Source organism: Danio rerio, chromosome 17 (assembly GCF_052040795.2).
Source record: "Danio rerio strain M-AB ecotype USA chromosome 17, GRCz13ab, whole genome shotgun sequence".
In the NCBI taxonomy this organism is placed as follows: domain Eukaryota; kingdom Metazoa; phylum Chordata; class Actinopteri; order Cypriniformes; family Danionidae; genus Danio; species Danio rerio.
This window is the reverse complement of record NC_141037.1, coordinates 37,801,371-37,826,824: the sequence shown is the minus strand read 5'-3', so window position 1 is coordinate 37,826,824 and position 25,454 is coordinate 37,801,371. Positions and strand designations below refer to the sequence as shown.

General features: G+C 35.3%; 1 long non-coding RNA gene across 1 annotated transcript in view; it reads left to right on the top strand.

Moving 5' to 3' along the window:
• Positions 1-5,198, top strand: part of LOC147840026 (uncharacterized) — a 128,030-nt gene extending 122,832 nt beyond the window's left edge. Inside the window, exon 3 of the long non-coding RNA XR_015513648.1 lies at positions 3,414-5,198. This is a non-coding gene — a long non-coding RNA (uncharacterized LOC147840026). The remainder of the gene's footprint in view (positions 1-3,413) is intronic.
• The last annotated feature ends 20,256 nt before the right edge of the window (positions 5,199-25,454 follow it).

Genomic DNA, 25,454 nt, shown 5'->3' with positions numbered 1-25,454 from the left:
ACCACAAAGACCCAGGTACGTGCATTTCTGGGGTTAGCGGGCTACTATAGATGTTTCATTCCCAATTTCTCATCCATAGCCAGCCCGTTGACAGACCTGACCAGAAAGGGGCAGCCAGAGAAGATACAATGGAACAGGGAAGCAGATGGCGCGTTCCAAGCCCTGAAGACGGCACTAACATCTTCTCCGGTACTACACGCACCTGACTTCGGCTGCCCCTTCATCCTACAAACAGACGCTTCCGACTCGGGCCTGGGCGCGGTCCTCTCCCAGGTCCACGGCGATGAAGAACACCCCATCATGTACGTGAGTCGGAAGCTTACCCCTGCAGAGACCCGGTACGCCACGGTAGAGAAAGAGGCCCTGGCGATCAAGTGGGCAATCCTGGAGCTCAGGTATTACTTACTTGGCAGAAGATTCACCCTGGTGACCGACCACGCTCCACTACAATGGATGTCAACAGCGAAAAATAACAACGCTCGAGTCACCAGATGGTTCCTGTCGCTCCAGGATTACAACTTCACTGTTCAACATCGAGCCGGGGCCTCCCACGTAAACGCCGACGGGCTCTCAAGGCTATGGTCAGGATGGGCAGGTCTGTCAAAACATTCTACCCCCCCTCTAAATACTCTACCTTTCCTCCGCAGAACACCCAGGACCAGGACGACGCTAAGGGGGGGGGAATGTAACGAGCAATTATATGCCACGTCGCCCTGGTCGCAAATTTCACCCAGCTGGACCTTCATCAAGCCAGGATCGGACACAGCTGGAGCTCATCAAGCGGAGAGACATATAAGCCCAACCTACGCCAGGAGAAGAAGAGCTTCATTCCTTCTATGACTCCCTGTGCTAATGCTTGTCTCTCTGTCTCTCCTTAGCGGACTCCAGCTCGTGACGATCCTGCACCCGACTACTCACCGTCCTTCACCTACTTCCCGGAGCACCAGAGCACCTCACCCTAAAGAAGAGCACCTTTTACAGCACATTCACTTTGTAAATAAAGCACCCTCCGGGGACTTGTCTGTAAACTCATCCTGTTGTGCCGCTGTTTTCCCTCTGCCTCGCTACAATATATATATATAAAATGATCATTTTTAAGGTAAAAATGTAGATTTTTAGATTTCAAATATGTCATTTATATGATAATTTCAATAATTTTGATAAAGTTTTGATAATTTTGAAGATTCAACATCCAGCACGTGAATAACAGTTCACCCTCTCCTTGTCTGCCAAGTAGACTTAAAAAATAGAACTGACTGCATCCTTCTGGCGGACCCTTATTCTGGAGTCTCTTTATTGTGGTTAAATGTGAACTATAAGTGAGTTTGTGTATATCTAAAGACAATATTTGGTCACAGCCATCTGTTATTTGCTGCAGATCAAATAGATTTGACTACAATGTTAAGTTTTACACCTTTTCAGTTTTAAAATTTAACCCATTTAAGCCCACCGACACTTATAGTTGCCTGTATTAAGAAAAATTATAAATAAATTTCTACATGTTTCCATGTTTATTTCTCAATGACATGCAAGCAAACAACCAAATAAAATAAAGAAAAAAAGTATTTGATTTACTTCCTGTCATAGGAGGCCGTCAACTTTCTACCGCTATTTACAGAATACAAAATGGAGGCAAACCCACCCAAATAAAGACAATTTTCATGTTACTAAAATAATTTTTGTTCACAAATGTATACAGTATCAACAAAATCATAAAGATCTCTGGATTTATCTAAATAAAACAAATCTTTCAAGAGATCTATAGTTTTTTCATACACTTTATCAAAAGTTTAAGTGACAACTGTAGTTGCAATTATAGCTGCCGTTGCCAATAGGCAAATTCTTTGTAAGTACATAAATAATGTAGAATTAGGGAATAATGTGTTAAAAAGTTAATTAATCAAGATTATTGGTCTTGTTTAATGATATTTGCCTTCATATTACCCCATCTAAACATAAATTAACCATTTAACTGATATCTTTACTTTAAAGTAACATTGTTTTGATACACAATTTGATTTACAGCAAAATCCTGTATATCTAAAAAGAGTAAAATGAACTACTGCTGTTAAAAAGCACAATCACTAAGGAAAAACACAAAACAACCAAATTCAGTCACAACCTTAGGCCCTTTGTCCACACAAACATGAGTATTGTCTAAATTGTAGCTTTTTTTCTTACACGAAACGCAGTATCAGGTCACTGAAACCCAAAATTTTGAAACTCTTGTCAGGGTAAAGATTTTTCGAAAGCACCAGGGTCTGTGCTTTTAACAAAATTAAAAAAAATAATAATTATATTTTTTTTTTTCGGGGGATTGATATTAAATGGTTTTCTAATTTTAAACATAACAAATGTGTTTATAAATATGAATTGATCTTTTGAAGTTGAGTTGTTTCGAGTTAGAATGCCAAATGTTCTCCTCCTATTTAAATTTTACATTGAAGGGTTCTTACAACATATTTGCTCATCAGCAAGTATATTTGCTAACGATTCAAATACAATTTTCTTGAAAAAACATGTTCATATAGGAGGGGCGGCGCAGTAGGTAGTGCTGTCGCCTCACAACAAGAAGGTCGCTGGTTCGATCCTCGGCTCAGTTGGCATTTCTGTGTGGAGTTTGCATGTTTTCCCTGCGTTCGCGTGGGTTTCCTCCAGGTGCTCCGGTTTCCCCCACAGTCCAAAGACATGCGGTACAGGTAAATTGGGTAGGCTAAATTGTCCGTAGTTTATGAGTGTGTGTGTGTGTGTGTGTGTGTGTGTGTATGTGTGTATGTGTGTGTGTGTGTGGATGTTTCCCAGAGATGGGTTGCGGCTGGAAAGGCATCCGCTGCATAAAAGTGTGCTTATTAAGTTGGCAGTTCATTTTGCTGTGGCGTCCCCAGATTAATAAAGGGACAAGAAAATGAATGAATGAATGTTCATATAGAGTACTATTAACAAGGCTACATGCATGAAACCATTTTTAAGGGTTAGGTTGAACAGATTTACATTTTCTACAGTGTTTTCACAATGTCTCATCATTAAACCATGGTGGAGAGAAGAAATACAAACAATGCTACTCAACAAAACAAACGTGCCTGTTTTGTTAATTACTACTGATGAATATTAATAATTTTTGACATTTCTAAATCAGTTGGACCAGACTTTTTGTAGACCGCTAAAAACATTTTAATAATAATAATAATAATAAAAAGTAATTCTTATTACAATCTATATGGCAACCAACATTGATATACATGCAGACATATCCATAACCTTTTAATAACCCTAAACAGCTGAGCGTTTTTAACTAAGACTAAGGCTCTAATTAAAACAGCGTGCTTTAAACATCATTTAAAGTAATCTAAATGATGTTAAATGATACAGTTTTAGGATTGTGTGAACATTCCTCTTTTTTTTTTTTTTTGCAGCAACAGACCACCTTTTGTCCAGTGTGCCTACTGCAAAACCAATCTTTGAACATAAGCCCATCCAGTTTGACAGGAATGCCAAAGGTCAGAGTGCAGCACTGCAAGCTTCAAAATTAGGCTTGAGATCCTGACCTCAGAGGTCCTGTCTGCTTGATCAGGTTCCATATGTTGTGAGTGGAGAACAATTTGGTTGCTTTAGCAGTCCCGAGTAAACAAACGTCACCGGGAGCTGCTCTTTTACGTGAAGTACTTTTACTTCTGTTGACCTTTGACTGAGTTTGTAGGCATTTTTTTCTAAATAAAATGAAGCTGTGTGTGAAGCCAATAAAGGTGAAAGTGATTACATTGGAGAAAGGACGCAACCAAAGCTGAATACATTTACATTTAGTCTTCGCAACTTAAACTACTTGAAATATCAAATTGACTCTAGTATATCTTATAGCCGTTAAATTAAAACATGGTTAACTGATTTGAAAAGTAACATCATATGTTGGCATGACTTATTGATCATGCAGTGTATTGTGCATGAGGTCTACAGTATGTAGTTTTAGATACATGTACACCATTGTCTAAGGTGACTTTTTATTATGGTGTTTGAAATAATTCCTTCTGTGTGGCATGTAAAACTAAGATACGGTCTTCACCATGCTCTCCCTCTTTCTCTTTCTCGCTCCCTTATTGCAAATCCTTAGACCCTTATTTGAATGAAAAACAGTCATTTAAGATTTGGCACAAACCATTGCGCATGAGAATGTAAGACATTGACAAGCTGCCAGCTCCATCCAGACATGACAGAGAGCTCTAGAGCCCGAGGCTCCTCTCGTGGAAATTATGAATATAAAGTCATGCATTACATATGCCGGGGTGAATTTATTCCTTCCCTTTAGCAGAAGTCGGAAATGTAGTTGGGACAAATCGATGAAATATAGTTTATCACTGTCGACCTAATCATTTGCTAATGGCTACTATCAATTGTCGGCCTGAAGCCTGCGCTCCATACTCGGCTGCAATTAAAGCCAACAAATATTGGATAGGGTTTAGCATCAAATCCCTGGTTTATACATCATTATTCACTCTGTGGCGTTTTCAGCATCTTATAACCTCTACACTGTATGGAACTTTATAAAATATTGCCTGTGCCCTGAAAATCTAAACAATAATACAGTTGGAACAAAGTAGCGTATGACAATATTTTTTGTATTTACTGTGCAATTATTCATTTGGCAGGTGCAATATCTGAAGTGACCACAGTGAACACAGCATAGCAGGATATCAATTGGAGAACATTATAGACAACAGAGGGAGAGTAGTACCTGTAGTTTGGTTACTGAAGCATTGAACTTTTTATCCTTCTTTTAGTCTGTTCAATAATGGTGGTGTCATTAGTGGTTTAGTTTTTAGTGGATCTTACAACTAGAACAAGGTTTCATTTCCAGTTCTATTGATAAATTCAAAATGGATGTTTTCCAGTGATATGCATTTCTGTATATTTTTGACATGTATGCCAATTATAAGAAAATGTATGTTTATAAAGTTCAGATCTGTGAATTTGTGGGGGAAAAAAAACATGAGGTTTTGGCACACTGTATAATCTTCTTTTAGCTTAAGCTCCATGTTTTTAGAATATGTTTTATGTGTTAGGCACTGTAAACTATATAAGACTTGAGTGGTCATGGACTTTTTGGATTCAGATTTTACATCCAAGCTTATTTTAACATAAGCTGTACATTGTAATGCATCTCCTAATTAACTAATGTATGTTCCATAAATCATGTTTGCACTATACAACAGTTCTGAATGTTTTTTTTAATCTGATTGGCTGATACCCATGTGGTATCTTGCAAGTAACAGCACTCGTCCAGCCTCTTAACCCTTCACTCTTGTGTTTTACTTCACCCAAATACAGCAACAACAGTTTGACAAATATTGCAGCTGTTGGGCAACATAATGTACTTCTTAGGCTTTTTTTTTTTTTTAGAATGTAGTTATTTATATTGCAACTATGCAGTTTATTTATAAGGATAGTGGCTATTTTAAATATTTACCATCTCTGAGAGACAGTGCGTCAGCGGCTGTTTGCCTGTATTTGAGTAAAGATGGTTGACGATTATCATCCACAAGATGGCAACAGAGCAAGTGAAAAACAGTTTCATTTCAAACTACAGCTGATTACATCATTATTAAACAGGTAAATGACTTTCTATATCCATCTCTTGCCTTTTTATAATATTAGTGCTATATTTATACCACATTAATATTGTGATCTCCCAGTTTGCTGTTCAGCCTTATAATGTTAAAATGTGAGCAAAATCACCTGTTTTGTCATGAATTTAGACATTATACTAGAGAATCATTTAAATACTAGCTCTAAAGTGACGTTGCTTAATTAGCAACGGTTTCTGCTGTTCTGACATAAGCTGCACATTAGAATGAATGGCAGAAGAAAGTAGTTCCTCAAACAAAAGGGTTTTGAGACTCTCTGTGTTTGATTTTCTTCTTTATATACACAATTATACTGTCGAACTCTGTGTGTGTGTGTGTGTGTGTGTGTGTGTGTGCGTGTGTGTACAGTTGAAGTCAGAATTATTAGCCCCCTTTATTTTTATTTTTTAACTATTTCCTAAATTATGTTTAAATTGATGTCAAAATTTTCACATGTCTGATAATATTTTTTTCTGGAGAAAGTCTTATATGTTTTATTTTCGCTAGGATAAAAGCAGTTTAAATTTTTTTAAAAGCCAATTTAAGTTCAAAATTATTAGTCCCTTTAAGCTATTTTTTTTTTTAATTGTCTCTAGAGCAAACCATCGTTACACAATAACTTGCCACAATAAGTTGCCTAGTTAAGCCTTTAAATGTCCCTTTGAGCTGTGTAGAAGTTTCTTGAAAAATATCTAGTCAAATATAATTTACTGTCATCATGGCAAAGATAAAATAAATCAGTTATTAGAAATGAGTTATTAAAACTTATTCTTATGAATGTGCTGAAAAAAAAAAACAACTTCTCTCTGTTAAACAGAAATTGGGGTAAAAAAAAAAAACAAGGGGCTAATAATTCCAACTTCAAATGTATATGAAGAATTTAGATGCAAAAGCTAAATGCCGTATGAAATTTTCCTCTAATATTTGCATTTTCATTAGGCTCCTGTGTGTATGTTCAGGATTTTCACTTTTCTGGCAAAGATTAAGTCCTGTTCCTTGTCTTTAATATAAATGTCTCAAAAACAAAGGAGAAAAATGAGTGAATGCATCTGAACTCTTCATATATACAGGTATATATATATATATATATATATATATATATATATATATATATATATATATATATATATATATATATATATATATATATATATATATTGTACGTCAAATGAGGTAGAGATCCAGAACACACCCACCAATATGCCATTCACCAATGATAGCTCTCAGGGTTATAAAAGGGTTCAACCAAAATAATCTTCGCCAAAAAGTTCACTTTGGTAAGCTAATTACAAACACAAAATGTGACTTCATTTTGAACCAATTTAGTAAAAAATGATGTAATTTCAGTTCATTTTCTGATTTCAGTAAAAAAAATGCTGGCTTCCACACAATTCCTTCATGTTGTCTTAACACAAATTGATTAACTTAGCTTAATTGTTCTTGCAAATTTAAGTTGATTGAACATAAAGTTGTCCTAACAAAAACACTCAATAAAAAAAACACTCAATAATTGTGTTGAGATTATCATAAAAAGGTTCTTTGTACAAGCAGCAAACATATTTTTTGAAAGTTAAAAAATACCAGGGCCTTTACTTGTTCATTTACTGTACTTTCAAAAAACTAAAAAATAAATAAATAAAATAAAAAAACTATATACTTTTAATACTGTTGTTTTTACTTTTCAATTTCAGCTTTATTGATTGAACATTTATACTTATAGTTTGTTATTAGTGGGAGTTATCTGGACCATTCCAAGCTTAAAAAGTCTTGATTTTTTTTATTTATTTATTAACATCTATTGGTCTTTTACTCTATGGGTTTTGAGCACATCCAGATGTTACATTTGTTGGAATTCTTTCTGACGTGTGTTTTTAGAAAGTTTCTGGTAATAAATCAAAGACAATTGATGCAGTCCCAAAATACTCATTAATTACAATTTTGAATCTTCATGCTTTGCAACCATCCTTCAAAGCTCTAGCAATAACTTTTTTTAACATTTAAAATATACTATTTAGAAAGATCACTTATTATTTAATAGATAGGCACATTTCTTATCTTTTTTTCACAGAAGTTATTTAAACATTTAAAGTAGATGCATTCCTTGCATTGGCTTTCTATGAACATAAAATAACTTTTTACACATATAATGTTATGCCAACACCAAAATGGCTCTGCACTTTTACCCCAAACCTTCCACTCATGACAAATATTTGATTTCACAGAACTAGCCATAATTTGACAGCAGCTCTTGATCTACATAAACCATAGAGAAGCTGAGTGCTGCTAAAGCAATCAGCACCAACATAACCTATATACCTTCGCCTGGAGAAATGCATTCTACACACGACATGCTTTGTCCTTCAGCGTTTGGAGCACAGGGGAAATGCGTGAGGAGTGATGGGGTGCATGTCTCTCAGCATTTCCTTAATGTATTTATTTTCCCTCCTTTTGCTGCCTCAACATATACAACAGAACAGCTGCCGGCGTCGGGGACGCAGGTTATTTATTCATCAGGCCCCGGAGTGCTTGAGCGCCATTTTCAAAGATTATTTTTGTGTTGCTGTCACAGTTTGGCCTGTGTCTGATAAAGACGGCAATGAAAACCACTGCCACTGAGCCCATGCTTAGCGTCAGACTGAAAGGCCAGGAATTCCTATAATGTACACCTTAAGAACAGCATTTTTGCATTTGTTTTTTTCAGGTCAAGCCGGGAAGCATCTATAATGCAAAAGATGCTGCTTGTTTTTTATTTATTTATTTATTTATTTTCTCCGCAGCTGATATTTATCTGCTCTTTGGAGCCCATAGAGAATATGAAGGGCAATATGTTGTCGTTTATTCAGATTTTGAGCTCTTCATCGTGATGTAAGCCTACGGGTTTTGACGTTAAACTGAAAAGATAGACTGTAACTGCAGTACTTTTGTTTGCTTAGACTCTGTATTCTTCTACAGTACGTCTCTTTTACTCATGTACAAACGGTTTCTATTCTAACTGACAGAAACCTTTTACTGTTCTTCGCTAGAAGGTAAGTCTGCCGTGCTACATTTGTAGACCGCTAGTTCTTATACCTGCACAGAATGAGGTTTTATGGACCACCGCAGTGCATATCGATCCATCTGTAGGATCAGTTGTGGGCCAAAAGAAGAGTATCGGCAGGAGGGTCAGGTACGCAGCAGGGATATCTCAGGATATGAAGTGAATACTGTGAATTGATCAGTCCTTTTCTGACCCTGGCCTTTCATAAATTGCAACCTTTTTAATATTGGCATTGCCGGGACGCCCGCAAAGATTGCCGCTCTCCTAAATGACAAGGTGAAAAGAGAGGTGTCTGAACCGTCCAGCGGGGAAGTCATAGGTGTCAATACTCTGGTGGTATATCGACAATTAAGGCTGCTTTGCTCGTCTGAGCGTGATGAGATTTGACAGGGCCTTGACTTTGATCTTGACCCTGGCGTCTTATCTTGGAAATATGTAATTTTTGGCCCCCTGTGAGATTCACTTAGAAGCTTGTCCCGAGACATCCACTGGCTACCAACCGCAGAGTTCATCATTATAGACGGAGTGGGAAGCAACAGCGCTTTGCATTGCAATGAAATTGCTTTAGGACTTCAGTAAGTACAACCTCAAACTGGGTGTACTTGAGCTGAGAACTTGAATGTTTTTTTACATTTGAAGAGTTTAGATGCAAAAACCTCTAAATGCCATGTGATATTTTCTTCTAAAATTTGCACTTTTCTCAGACTCCTGTGTGTAGTCTTAATTATTTTACGTTTATAGTGATGAACACGTTCTTTTCATTGCCTTTAAAGTGAAATTACTGAACATAAACAAAGATGGGTGAAGAAAAATTATCATTTTTGGAGAAAATTTCAGACGGCGTTTAGAGGTTTTCGCATCTAAACTCTTCATTTATTCATTTGGCATTAGCTTATCCAAAGCGACTTATAAACGAGGAACTTAATATGATTAGGAAACAAACTAGAGCAGAGGTGAAATGAAGAAAAGTTTATGAAGTAAGTCTTTTAGACTGAGCCCAAAGTCTTTTTTATAAACTAAGGTATTCAGTGTAATTTGGTTACTCATATCTGTTTGTATTGAACTTGTTTTATCTGTTAAATGTGCTGATATTTAGGCCAGCAGAACTGAGACTTTTCACAGTATAACTCCACTTGTCTGTGTTTGCTCTTTTCTCAAGCACAACGCAATAAATTGAAGCAAATCTCTGACGAATTGTGCTCTGACACAAAACAACTTATCGCCAGTCAAATCCATGCACGCACAATGGGTGGCCTTTACCAACAATTCCTTTTTCCTTTTTTTGGCAGTCTACCCACTACAGCATACAGATTTTCTACATTTTTTTCCCTTGTTTATTTCACTTGCCTTTAAGCTTTTCCCCTGAAACAACATACAGCAGTAGTACTAAAACACAAAAAACAAAGTATTTATCATGTGTATGGATTTAACTGTTGGGTGGAATTGTTTTTATCCACTGATTTTTGGTGATATGTATACACGTACGCTTTAATCTCCTGTTATACTCCATAGAACTCCATATAAAAAAAGCCAGAAACTTTGTTGCACAGGCATATCTAAAGGGTTAATGATGCCAACTGAAGATCAACAGTAAAAATGACCTCTTCCCAACTGGGGTTGTCGCTATACTGGAATTCGGTACCAATCGAAAATGAAATTTTTAAGTTAACCTCTTATATTTGAGCGCTGTTGAGCATGTTTTTAAACACCACTCATTTGCCATTATCTTCACATGCTCAACAGAAATGACTTTGATTGACCATGAAGGTCATCAGTTCACAGAACTCCCCGCTGTTTACTGATGGTAAACACAGATACACTGGAGCATTTCCAAGTCACGTCGATCAGCTGGTTTGTCTATAAGCTGGCATAGGAGCGATCCACTGAATTGCGACTTTAAAACACTCCAGTGTCCTTGTAACCGTGTTTACACTCAGTAAACAGGGGTGAGTTCGCTGAATTGATGACCTTCACAGCCAATCACAGTCATTTCTGTTGAACATGTGAGCCCAATGATAAATCAACGGAGTTTAAAAACACGCTTAATTTCAGTATCAATTGGTACTGAATTCCAGTGTCGTGCAACCCTATGGACACCACCAACAATCAAGAATGCATTTGAATTTACAATCAAAAAATGTCATTATAATGTCATTGGGGCAAAATAGCCACATTTGAACCGTACTCGAAGGGTTAATAATTTTATGTTTTTGTAGTTGTGATTTTTATGGTAAAACATACCAAACAAATAACTCTTAGGCCTATTTATTTTTCTTTTCCAGAGCAATTTTCTTTGGAATCTGTGCTGGTTTGCAGAATGGTTTTCTCTGCTGTAGCGACACCAGTCTCACAAGAACAGTGGCTCCTGGTAAGTGTTAAGATTTAAATCTCATTAGACGACATTGGATTTCTCATTGGATTTTTTGGGGGGCTGTGTGAGGAAGACAGCAAAATTTACAAACTAGTGAAAGAACAAACAAAAACCAATAAATAAACAGCAGTTTTGTCACACAGTGTTCGACATTGCTTGTTTAAATAGCTCTATAGGAGTCTATCATGCATCATTAGATCATAGGGGAGCATGGGCCACAAAGTAATGCAGAGTAAAAAAGTAATAATTTTTAAGATAGCTGTTTAGGATTAACCATGACATGCTTTTGGGCTTCTCATCACACTGTCGGTAGATATCTTCTTGCCATATTTTGAAAAAAAAAAAAAAAAAGTTAGGTGGATTCTAGAGAAAAACCACAACAGAAACTCTTTCGTTAAAATCAGTGTATATTTTGTAATAGTCATTGTGAAGATATGTAAATCAGATCCGATATTGGGGATTTGTTTCTCTGCTTAAAGATGGTACCAATTTGATAAATGTGAAAAAGGCATTGTAAATGCTAGCCAGTCTTGAGGAGAATACAACACAGCAGGGTTAGTTGTAACACAGTGTTACAACTAAGCAACGTGTTGTGTGTGTACATCAATAAAACAAACACATGGCTAGTTTTGAATTATGTCTGAAGAGTAGGTAACATTTAGTTAAAAAATGGTATATGGTATATGGACTACAAGTTCCAGTCATGCACCACACACACACACCTGTTCCAGGTCACGACTGATTGCACTCACACAGCTAGGAGCTGCTCAAAGACTGATTAGATGGACTTTAAAAGCAAGAGAAACACACACACTAGTTGCTGAGTCTTGTAAACAGTATTGTGAACATTATGACGAGTTTTCATAGCCTTGTCTTGCTGTGTTAGACCCTTGCTTTGTTTTGTTTGTTTTACGTTGTCTGCTGCATGCCTGTACTGACCAATCACCTATGTGTTTGACTACAACTCTGGATTTGTCGCATACATCTGTTTGCTACTGATTGTTACTTCCTGATTGTTCTCAATAAACCTGCATTTGGATCTGCACCTCCCTTTTCAGCAGCCACTTTACATTACAATGTGCTTGATTTGGTGACTGCTGACTTCAGACCATCTATAAAGTTGAGGTTTAGGGATATGCGATACGTAAATGTTAACTTTTTTAGCAAGGTTAAAGTTCCACTTTTAGTGTCTAAGCTATTATATATATATATATATATATATATATATATATATATATATATATATATATATATATATATATATATATATATATATATATATATATATATTTCAGCAAATGGTACAACCATAACCCTATATATGTTACAACGCATCACAAAAGTTTTCCCCTTGAATTAAAAAAAAAAAAAAAAAAAAAAAAACAGGTCTACACAACAAAAAACAAACAAAAAAAATTGCATTTACACATGGCACTGTCTACTTGGTAGTAAATGTTACCTGCAGAGAAATAATGATGTGCTACTGGTGGCTCAGTGTAATGTAATGTGTATTTATTTAGTGCATTTATTGTATAAGGCCATACACCAAAAATGCTTCACAATCATGAGGGGGGTCTTTTCCACACCACCACCAGTGTGCAGCATGTGCTTGGATCATGCGCCAGCAGCCAAAGAACAACTACGCCAGTGCGCTCGCCACACACCAGCTATTGGTGGAGTGGAGAGACAATGTTACAACCAATTCAGTGGATGGTGATGATTGGGAGGTCATGATAGGTAAGGGCTAGGACACCGGGGTTACAACCCTACTCTTTATAAGAAGAGCTATGGGATTTTTTAATGGCCACAGAGAGTCACGTCCGCTGTAGTCTGCTGCCATACAAATGTTAGTTTGCATTTGAGTTTAATCTACACTTCCCTGAACATGTACTACGCATACATATGATGTCATCTTCTTTAAAGTTTTTGAATGTTTACACAGCACGACAATGGTGGCGCTTCAAAAACGTACATTTTGAACCACAACCCCCTGGCTGCATTTCATCAATAAAAGCAAATGCTATGGGGCTGTATGACACCACTGACAGCTTACTTTTTGCGCTACCACTGATTGCTTTCTTCCATATGGACATTTATTTGCGGTGCAACCAGATTTCCCAGTAGCTCGCCACGTATGCCAGTAAACTTGGGATGCAGAGTGAGGTGGACCACAATGACAGGGAAACCAGGTAAAACAAAAGCAAAAAAAAAAAAAAAAGAACAAAGCAAATAAATAATAGGCTGAAAACGTGGTGAAATTATGCAGCAATTATGGCAATGCTATTGGTTGTGTTTAGGGAAGGGGGTGAGTGGATGAGTTGGTCAGTATGATCAACTGAAATGCATGTTGAGGCCACTGGTGCATTTACATGAGAGCAGGACACACAAATGGCACATACGAGAAAGATTTAAGATCATCAAAAAGTGTAAACTGCAATCAGTCATAGCTCTGGGAATGTATCCATACTGAGCCTGTGTTGATTTTTGCTGATTTGCTCAACAACATACCGTAGATATGAATGAAACTGATTCGTTGAATTATTCACTCAGCTGATTTGATCAAATTGCCATTATTATTTCTGGGTTTGTTTATTTATTTGTTTATTTATTGCTTGGTGTTACAACTGATTCTACAATTTATATCCACATTTGGTGCTCCGATTTAATGTTACACGCAGGTAATAATTGACAAAAAAAAAAAAGTTACACACAGGTCCCTAAAAGACATCTTTTGCTGTTTTGCTGTCAGATTGCAAGAGCATAGACTTAAACAACTACAATCTCGAACTGGTTGTACTTGGGCCGAGTGCTTGAACATGATGTCCTCTTCTTTTCCTCAGTCAGCGCTCCCAAGTTATGAGAGGCTCCAATTGGATGGAGTAGACTTTCTTGAGCACGCTCCGTCTGACCATAAACAGCTCATTATTATAAGTGGCCAGATGTAGTCATATGATGGGCAGATTCTTGCCCTTAAGCCTTCACGTTCTTCTCTCTTTTAGCATCTGTAAGGCTTAGTGGTAAAAATGTGGTTGAAATCAGGAAACCACTAACAAGGAGAAAGCACATGGACAGCTCTCATGCTCTGATAGAGGATTTAGACATGTATAGTTTCTAGACTGTTGCTTTTGAATGAAAATTCCAGTAGCTTTATTTATTTTGTACTTTGCTAATGTACATTTCTTTTTGCTCAGAAATGTTATTGGAAAAAAAAACTAAAAAATCTCTGGATATACAATTCTTAGTTATGTGTTTGAGTAAAACATAATAATTGTTTCATTTTGTACACTACTGATGACATTTCTTTTGAATTCCAAATTAAAATTTTTTGCATTAAATAACTGTTGGTCAAAACAACAACTACAGCGAAAGACTCCATGTTTTCAGTATATTCATAAAGATTTTTGACAACACAATATCAATGTTTTAACTTCAGTGTTTTTTGCAGTAGTCCTGTCTTTATTTTAACCAGTTATCATTTTCTAAAAATCAAAAAAGAAATATATAAACATTTAAGTAAATGAATAAATGAATGAAAGACCATTTAAGAACGCATTTAAAGCTGTATTATACTTTTATGACTATGTTTGACCTCTATGTTCAAATATATGTGTAAGATTACAGCGGTCACACTTTATGATAGGCAGTAGGCGGTTATGATAGGCGGTTTCGGTCACACTTTATGATAGGCAGTGGTGGAAAGAGTACTGGAAAATCATACTTAAGTAAAAGTACCCTTACTTGCCTAAAAATGTATTGCAAGTAGAGACATTTCAAGAGTAGTGAGTATTAAGCTGTAAAAAGCTGATGCATTTACATGTAATTTGTGAATGTATACACGTAACGTTCTGTAGTGCATTTAGTGATTGCCCAGCAGGCACACAATCTCATAAGACGTTAATATTAGGTTAGATTGAGGTTGTGATGTCAGGTGACCAAAATTCAATCAGGCCAGAGTCTAAAGACAATATTATTTTGATGTCCAATAACGACGTCAAATGACGTTGATATTTGGTTGATTTTAGGTTGTGTTGGAAAGTGACCAAAATCAAGACAATCTCATATTGATGTCAAATACTGACATTTCTCGTCAGGTATGGCAACCAAAATTCAACATCTGATAGGCATCAGATCTACTAGCTGGGCTTCCAGCTAACTCTATCAAGCCTCTTCAACTGCTCCAGAATGCAGCAGCACGAGTTGTCTTCAATGAACCTAAACGAGCACATGTCACTCCGCTGCTAGTCCGTTTGCACTGGCTGCCAGTTGCTGCTCGCATCAAATTCAAAGCTCTGATGTTTGCCTACAAAGTGACTTCTGGCCTTGCTCCTTCTTATCTGCTCTCACTTCTGCAGATCTATGTGCCCCTAGAAACTTGCGTTCTGTGGATGAACGTCGCCTCGTGGTTCCCAAAAAGGGAAGAAATCACTTTCGCGAACGCTCACGCTCAATCTGCCCAGTTGGTGGAATGAACACCCTAACTGCATCAGAACAGAAGAGTCACTCACTACTTTCAAGAAACGACTAAAAACTCAACTATTTAGTCTCCACTTCACTTCCTAATCTGCAATTGCCTCTCTGAATATCACACTAACTGTACGAAAAAAAAAAAAAATACTAATACCACTAATACTTTCCTTCTTAGACTTTACAGACCTGAAACTTGCCTATAGCACTTATTCATTGTTGCACTTAGTTGTGTAAATTGCTTCCTTGTCCTCATTTGTAAGTCGCTTTGGATAAAAGCGTCTGCTAAATGACTAAATGTAAATGTAAATGTAGGCATCATAGTGGTAACTTCCACACAACATCGGGCTGTGACATCATAATACGTTAATATATGATTAATTTTAGGTTGGACGTTGGGTTCTGACATCAACCCAATTTTCATTTCCAAAAAAAATAAAAAATACAACGTTAATTTGTGGTACAACGTCAGTCTGATGCCATGTTGACATCCTGTGTCTGCTGGGTGTTTAAGGCCATTAATAAAGATTTTGGACATCTCCTCATCACCCTTGTCTTTAGGTAGTTTATTATGATGTGATTTGATTGGACAGGAAGCACAGGACTGATTTTTCTAATCCTCATAAACAAGAAAAAAGAAAGTAGTGACTGCAGGTTGAAGGAAAGTAGTGGAGTAAAAGTACAGATGCAGCACTAAAAATGTACTCAATGCAAAGTAAAAGTACAAATTTTAAAACTACTTCGTAATTTACAATTCCTGAGAAAACTACTCAATTACAGTAATTTGAGTATTTGTAATTAGTTTCTTTACACTACTTATGGTAGGGATACATTTGTTAATGTTAGTTAATGTATTTACTAACACAAACTAAGTATGACCAACACTTTTACAACATTTATTATATGATCATATCATCATATAGTTCAACGTTTACTAATAATGCATTATTGAAAACATGAACTAACAAAGAACAACTTTATTTGCGGTAATGCTTATAACAAAGATGAATAAATACTGAAATTAATGTATTGAATACAAAATCTAACGTTAATGCAACCTTATTCTAAAATGTTACCAAAAATTCATTTAAAACCAGTGGTTGTTTTGTGAAGTGTTGAGAAGCATTAAGAAAAAAAAAATGTGCATCAACAACATTTAGATTCATCCCCCTCATACATATATAACTCATACATCTACATATTTAGCTTCCACAAACACATGCCTACAGAAAAACGCATGCCTCTGTGTAAAAACACAAGCCCAAATGTTTACACTGGACCCCCATGGAGTAAGTTGAGACAAATGCGCACACAGATGTATATTTATCTGTTTTTCTCCCCCTCCCTTCTTTATGCACTCATATACGCTCTCCATAGGATGTCGGAATACAGAATGAATCACATAAGCTGTCAGCAGGTGGTGCTCTTTGGGCAAGTTTTTACTGCACTGGTAGCCGCTTTAACATGCCATCGATCATCATTTTCACAGTATGTCTGCGAGCTCACAAAGAGGCCAGAGACCTGTCATCCAGGACCATCACATACCTTCACGCCAGCAAATGTCATTTTGCATTGGTCTGCTGTGGGTGTGAGGGTGGTCACGTCACATATAGCAGTCAACATATGTGACACACTTGCTGCAGTGTGATTAACACTTAAACCGCCACAGGGTCAAATTTACCAATGGCTGCTTTTCAGGTTATTCATAAATCTTGTTTTTTTTTTAAACTCTTCAATACTTAATTTAAAAACATGATTTCTGAAAACGACTAAAAATTAAATCTGTTTTTTCAAATAAACTCTTTATATATATCCTGTTCCTTCTGTATAACCTGTCAGGAGTTTTTAATGATTAAATATTTGCGTTTAACATGTTGTGTCACTTTGACATCTTTAGGCATAAATCTTTCCATTACTTATAGACCATTTCAATGTGATAATTTCATTGGCCCATGAATATTTCCTGCTTGTTATCAAACTTTTTATTACTGTAACAAGAGGCAATTCAATCATAACTTAATGTTAAAACAGCTATCTTAACATTATTTATATGTGGACCGTTTTGGATTCTCGGAAGGTATAGAAATTAAAAATGTAAAACGGGAAATACTCTGGGACCATTGGTATTGTTTACATCCTTCAAAATGGTCTATACACTGCAACTCCTGATCAACTACTGGCACATGAAACAGCCAAGTAATGAAGTAGTATTGCCACTGCAGGACTTTTTTTGCGGTTTGTTTTAACAACAAACATTTGGATTCACCAATCCATCCAGAATTACTATTATTTGTACAGTACACTCTTTCTCCAAATAGTTTTTTTAGTTCTTCTTTAGATGGAAAAAGCAATAATGTCCTATGGACAAATTGAAGGGTGCATTTATATCATGTCATCATTTAGACTTCTTACAAAGTATTTTAAAAATACTGAAATACAAGACACTGAAGTATTTTGATGCACACTATTAAGCCATTTACATCAATCCTATCAAATACACGTTACATACTACTATTTTGTAGTTAGAATACATATTTAAAATACATGCATCACACATACTGCCCATCCCTGTACAGTTGAAGTCAAAATTATTAGGCCTCCTTTGCTTTTTATTTATGGTTTTTGACCCTATCATACACCCGGCACAATCATACACACTATCATACACAAAATATTACCAAAATGATTATTTTATATATATATATATATATATATATATATATATATATATATATATATATATATATATATATATATAATGTATGTATAAAATAATCATATATAATATATATATAAGCACTATTTTTATGCCTTCTTCATCTCGGGGTCTTTTTCAGGTTATTTATGACAATTTGCTTTTGTATAATTTTATTATTAGTACTAGTATTATTTATTATATGCATATTTATATTTGTTGTATTAAAGAGAAGCTTAGAATTGCCCACCTGTCAGGTTTTAGACCATAAGGGGCATAGTATTTGGATATAACTTCGTTATTACTGTTCATTTATTCGTTTGCTTAAAATTAGAACTGAATTTAGAAACAGTTTTGGAACTAATCTTTGCGCTTAACAAACAAAATTAATTATGTAGGCTAATGGATGTCTGTGCGAACGACACGTTTCCTTATCCACGAAAAAGAGTGAAAGTAAAAAATGAGTAGGCTTATTCTCCCATTCTTACACTGCAGATGCTCTGTTTAACTGTTTTTTTTGCTAGTGAAGCATTCATTTTTTCCGCTTCCAAAGTCCACCATGTAAATAGCAAATGTGCTATTGCGCGACCAACTGACTCTTAAAGGGAATGGGAGATAAGACTCTGATTGGTTTATTCTCTAAAAACACCTATAACTTATTAAGAGAATAAGCTCAACCCTGTTAGACTATGCGATACGGCGCAAAGCCGATTTTTTTTCCATCCTTAAAACAGCAAAAGTGGATTCAGACACCCTTAATGCTTTTGTGCCCTGCACTTTGGACTTTGCGCCTGGATCATCAAATTAAAGCCCTTTATTTTTAAAATATTTCCCAAATTATGTTTAACAGAGCCAGGAATTTTTCACAGTATTATTAGTAGTATCTGATAATATATTTTTTTTCTTCTGGAAGAAGTCTTATTCGTTTCATTTTGGCTAGAATAAAAGCAGTTTTGATTAAACATTGTTTAAACTAATAATCCTAGCTTGCCTAATTAACCTAATGAAGCCTTTGCTTTGCACTTTGCATATATATATATATATATATATATATATATATATATATATATATATATATATATATATATATATATATATATATATATATATATATATATATATATAAATAAATAAATATATATATATATATATATATATATATATATATATATATATATAGATATATATGTGTGTGTGTGTGTGTGTGTGTGTGTATGTATGTATGTATTTATGTATGCATGTATTTTTTTTTTGTTTTTTGACCGTCAGTGTAAATAGGAATTTTTTATTTTTATTTTTTCTAGGTGATAGCTGATTTTTCAGTCAACTAATTTTGGGAGTTTTGAGTCTTGTGTGTGTTTTTCTTTTTTTCCCCTCCCTATGGTAACACTCCTGCTTTTCCCAAATACTGTCTAAAAACAGCAATGTTGTATTAACCTTCCCAGCAGTCCATGTGGGAACAGATTGTCTGAATAATATCTGTTTTTCTCAGATTTTGGAAGTGCTTAATTAGGGCTGTCAAATTAATATGGCATTTTAGTAGAATTAATTATTAAAAAAAAAATAACTTGGAAGATTTTGGTCAATGTTATGGAAATATGTCAAATCTTTTGAAACTGAAGGAAAGAAAGAAAGAAAGGGTGCCATAGTATATTAGTAGTATATTGCATGGCTACTTTATATTGCTTTTATTTATTAAATAACATTTTCATGGCACAACTATTTTAATAAAAAAAGACTACCACAAATGTTGCATTTGTTGCTTACCTCTGTGCCACAAGGTGTTAAAATACAATGAAACAAACAAAAAACAACAACAACACTTTCTAAAACTGTAAATTATTGCAAAGAGGTAAACAAAAACCTGTATAAGATGCTTTTTTTCTGCATCTGTTCTGAGCCGCTTCCAGATGTGTGATGAAATTCTAATTGCCCCCTTCAGTTGAGAAACATGTACATATATGTATGCGTGCAACAGTTTAATCATTGTATCATAATTAATTAATTTTTTTATCGTAATTAACAGCCCACATTTTAATATAGAACCAGCATATTAGAAAGCACTCAGGTGTATTGCCTTGATTACATTAATATTGCCTTTTATTGCATATTAGACTTTGTGTCGACTCAGCAACAGGATATTGGCAGTCAATTAAGATCTATAATAACGCGATGAAGGACAGTTTCAAATGATTTGCACTAAAAGTCTGACAGGTTACTTTTAAAAGGGTCAACGGCGTGACCTTTACTCACGAGGGGCTGAAGATACACAAGATGCCTTCTTCAGCTTGAGCGAGACTTTCTGCCATTTAAAAATGAAACATCAATGAAAGGCCGTGGGCTCGTCGCGCACACCTCAAGCTTGTTTCTCATTTTCCCTCACAATAGAAATCAATGCAAAAGTCATTCACATATTCATTTCCAAAATGCAGTCCCGCTGTTTCAACCTATTTGAAAATTGGCTGACAAATGATTCCTTTTCACATTATTACTTTGAGTACGTAACAGCCAGTGGGATCCAGTTTTGGACACTTTCCCCTCAGTTAATAGTCCTACCTTATGATCATCAATCTTTGCCGACAGATAATATTGATTGGAGGCCAGATTAAATCAGAGTTATTCCACTGCTGTGGGTATTACAGAGTGCAGCTATTATATTGAAATGACTCTTGATTTAATATCACCAAAAAGCTCTGCAGAGATATACAGCTCTGCTAGTCTGTGTTTTTTTTTACCCAATAGGAACTTAAACCAAAAGACTGATGGAAATAGAAAAAACGTATTTCATAAAATGTCTCATTTATGCTGATTAGTGGTGCTTGCAAGGCCTATCGCTCATGCTTAGACTTGAACTTAGATTTGAACGAACCCCAAATCTCATGTATTACATGTTGGCACATGCAAGGACATGAATGATAGCTCAAATTGTGTGATTTGTTGAAGAGAGATGTGCTATTACTTTTCTAAGGTATCAGATTTTTGCCTGGGAGACCAAAAACTGACTATAAAATGGTTATTTTAAAGTGTGTTGCCAGATTATGCTGACAATTTCCACCCCTAAACTTTCCAAAAACAGCTTGTTCCAAGACAAACATTTACTGCTAAATAAATGTGATAGGAACTTTACAAAAAATGTCCTTCCCATTTAAATTGACAGGACAGACACACAATATGAAAATGTATCAAAAATGAAAGTAAATTAAATTCAACACACAGGCTCATTGTGAAAATGTACAACTATATACATTTCTGGAGATTGCAAATTATGTAGCCAGAGCTACTGTATGTATGGCTGTATCTCGTCTTTAAAACGAATGCTACTGTACAGGGCGATATGACAGCTTCTGTTTCTTGTCATGCTACTGGCTGACAGATTACCTCTGTGTGAATGGCTTTTCCACTGTTACCAGTTTGCCCAGTAGCTAGCACTGTTCCAGAAAGCAGGTAAAAAAAGGCCAAAAAAGAACTTTGTAATCGAACTTTGATATGGTCCAGGTAATTGAACCAAGTGTGAAAGCACCCTAAACAATTTAGCAACCATACAGCTATTGCTTAATTACTGCAACTACTTTATTAGACAAATGTCCCCAAAGAAGTTTTACATATGTTTTATGAAATTATCTCTTCCAATGTTTTATTTATGTATCTAAATCATTTTATTTGTAGTTCCACTTTCAAAAATGTTCCTATTTGTGAGTAATCTACGGGGCAGACAGTTTTGTGTCTTATATTGTGATATTCAGTGTTTTCGTGAGGCCAGATGGATTTTCACTTGTGCAGACAATAAAGACTTCTAATCTAATATAGAAACAGCCTGGCAATAATGGCAATGGGAAAGCATAGTGATATTTTATGTAGAAAATGCACAAATCTAGTTCCATTGAAAGTGGTAAAATTATTTGAACTTTTTTTAAGTATTGTAAGTAATTCAGTGCTTAAACTGTGACATTAATGTATTTTATGTGCATTTCTTATTTTTGTTTCTTAGTCTTTGCAGCTACTTTAGATTAAAGCAGTAAGCCAACCAATATATATATGAGCAATATCACACTCGTAGCAGTGCGATATGGCTGTATATCGGCACTGCGAGTGCCCCCGCCAGTGCCGATATACAGCCATATCGCACTGCTTTGAGTGTGATATTGGGTTTATACAACAGTTTGACGTCATAATTGTGTATATAAAAACAAAATCAAACATGGAGAGTCTCAAAAACCCTTTTGTATGAGGAACTACTTTCTTCCGCCTTGGATTCAAATCATAAGCTGACAGTTAAACAGCTGAGCGTGCATCTTTTAAACTTTAGATCTGTAGTGTCTGCTTTTTGCTGGTTGTATGTGGGCGGAGTAATACAAAGGATAAAGAGACTGTACGGGTGCTGATATTACTTAAATATATCACGGCTATTAGCCAATCAGATTCAAGAACCAGACAGAACTGTTGTATATATATATATATATATATATATATATAGGTGGGCATAGATTTATTTATAATTTTTTTTTATCTACATTAATCTCACTGTAATCTTGAAATTAATCTAGATTAATCTATAATAAAATGGCTCATATGAATTCTGATTTTTGATTACCTTAATTCCACTAAAGTTATAACTGAACTAAACAGAAATGGAGTTAAGACGTGGAGTATGCATATATTAGTGGTATTATTGAAATAAACACTGCAATCAAACTATTACCAATAGTTTAATCAAACTATGTAGGACTTTTCGCCATATTATTCAACAAGATTCACACATGCGGCTGTCAGTAAAGGACTGCAGACACACACACACACACACACACACACACACACACATACACACACATACATCGCGGAATGCGGAAGTTTTTTCTTTCCAATTGGCGTGCATTATTAAATTCCTTAACACTCTCACAAGTCTTTACTCCTTATTTGCGTCTAATACCCCAGTTTGTCATGGGGACATGAATGAAATGTTCATGAGTGAATGTGAAACTGATAACTGCAGTTAAAATTAAAATTACAGCAAACTCTTCCATGAAAGCACTCCACATAAACACCTTAATTATATTATTGTCTATTAAGGCAAGTAAGTAGATTACAGATGTCTATGTAAACGTAGTCAGTAGTGTTTTCGAAAGATCCAGAAGGGTATCATGCTGATTTGATTCAGAAGGCCACTTTTTTGTCAGACAGCTCACCAGTCAGGTATACATCCGTGCTAATATATCAAGGTGAAAGTCATTATAGCTTGGGTAGAATAGACCCAGCTCCCAACCCAACTTTGAGAATAGATTAATGGCGACATTTTTTTTTTTATTGCGTGATAAGATTCTCGCGTTAGAGCAGCACGCTAACGCTTATAACAGGCCACTACTAATATATATATATATATATATATATATATATATTAGTATATATATATATATATATATATATATATATATATATATATATATATATATTTTTTTTTTTTTTTTTCATTATTATTTTTTTCTCAGCATTTACTCAGCCCCAAGTAGTTTCCAAACAGAGAGAGTTTTACTATATAATTTTCTGAAGAATGTTAGAAACAGGATGTCATTTACATCAATAATAGGAACAAATCTATATTATGAAAATCAATGATGAACAGCTTTCAACATTTTTCAATGTTCTTTAGTGTCCAAAATAAGAAAGAAAGTCAAACAGAATTGGCACAGATGGAGGGTGAATAAATGATGTCAGAATTTAAATTTTCATTTGAAGTACCCCTTTAAAACCCCTGCACTGTGCTATTATTCACCCCAAATGTTCTTTAATTATTACAAGGTGTTCGCTGTGAACTTGTGATGTTACGTGGCCGGATATAAAGTCATTTTATGATGGGAACTCTACAAGAATATGAATTTGACCCTCTTTAAACTTCGCTAATTCACTTTTATGAAAAGGGAATGCTGCAAGTGTGTCTCCTCCTGCCAAAGCTGTTTTTGGAAATGGCTCCTATGTGACCTAACATGCAGCTGATGAAATCTTGCCCATAAGGCAGCAAGACTGAACCGCCACTGACTTTGTTCAGGGGAGACAGGTGCTGTTCAAGTGCTCATGACATCACAACAAGTGTTAGCATGAATCAAAGCTTGTCTTCCTGACAAACACCCTCCATGTGTCCAGAAAAAAAAACAGGGCACAGAGAGAACTTCAAATGCAGTTTGATATTCACAAAACTTGTCTTCATATTGCAACACCTATTGATGCTATACATATGCTAATTCAATATATCATTATATTGTGACAATGAACATTCACAATTTGGGTTTCAATATTAAGTTGGGGTGGCACGGTAACTCAGTTGTTAGTTCTGTCACCTCACAGCAAGGAGATTTGAGTCGCTGGTTGGCATTTCTGTTGGTTTATTCCGTTGTGAGGACCCCAAATAAATAAGGAATCAAGCCAAAAGAAAATGAATGAATAAATGAATGAATGAATGAATGAATGAATGAATGAATGAATGAATGAATGAATATTAATTTAAGAGATTTTAAATGCAATTTAAATGCAGATTCTAGTTATTCAAATAGTTGCATTTTAGACAAATATTGTCCTGTACTAACAAAGTACACTGTAAAAAATGCAGAGTTCCACACAATTCATTCATGTTTTCACAAAACAAATCAATTAAGTTACATTAACACTTCACAAATTTATGTGAACTAAACTTAAAAAAGAAAAGTAAGTCGTCCCAATGAAATCTTAAGAATTGTGTTGTTTCAGCTCATTTTAAATAAGTAGTTTATATATATTTGAGTGTGTGCATCTATGGAAAGTGCATTGAATGCATAAATCTCAATTTCCAGAAAAATTGACCCTTATGGTCCAGTGTCACAAATGTGCATTTGTCAACTTTTCCTTACAAACTAAAATGTGCAGAAAGAAATGTGTGTGCAATTTTAAGATTTAAATTTTATTGCATGACAGTTTATTTTGATCACCCATTTTTAATCACTCGATTGAATGGGCGTTTTCAGTGTTTTTCAGCTGATAGATATCAGCCCACTACTAGGCTCAAAAAGCTGTTATCATCTATCCACATGGTTAATCAGCTATACTAAAAGAGAAGACTTAAGATCCAGATCTATTTTGAGTGATAACATTCAATTCGACTGATTTTGATCATGTTCATGACCATTTTAAGTCATATCAGGATGATACTTTGCTTAATACTTTATATTTTTAACCACACAAGTTGGTGACGCTCATGCGAAAGTTAACTTGAATGATGGATTTTGGAAACTTAAAACTGCTGAACTT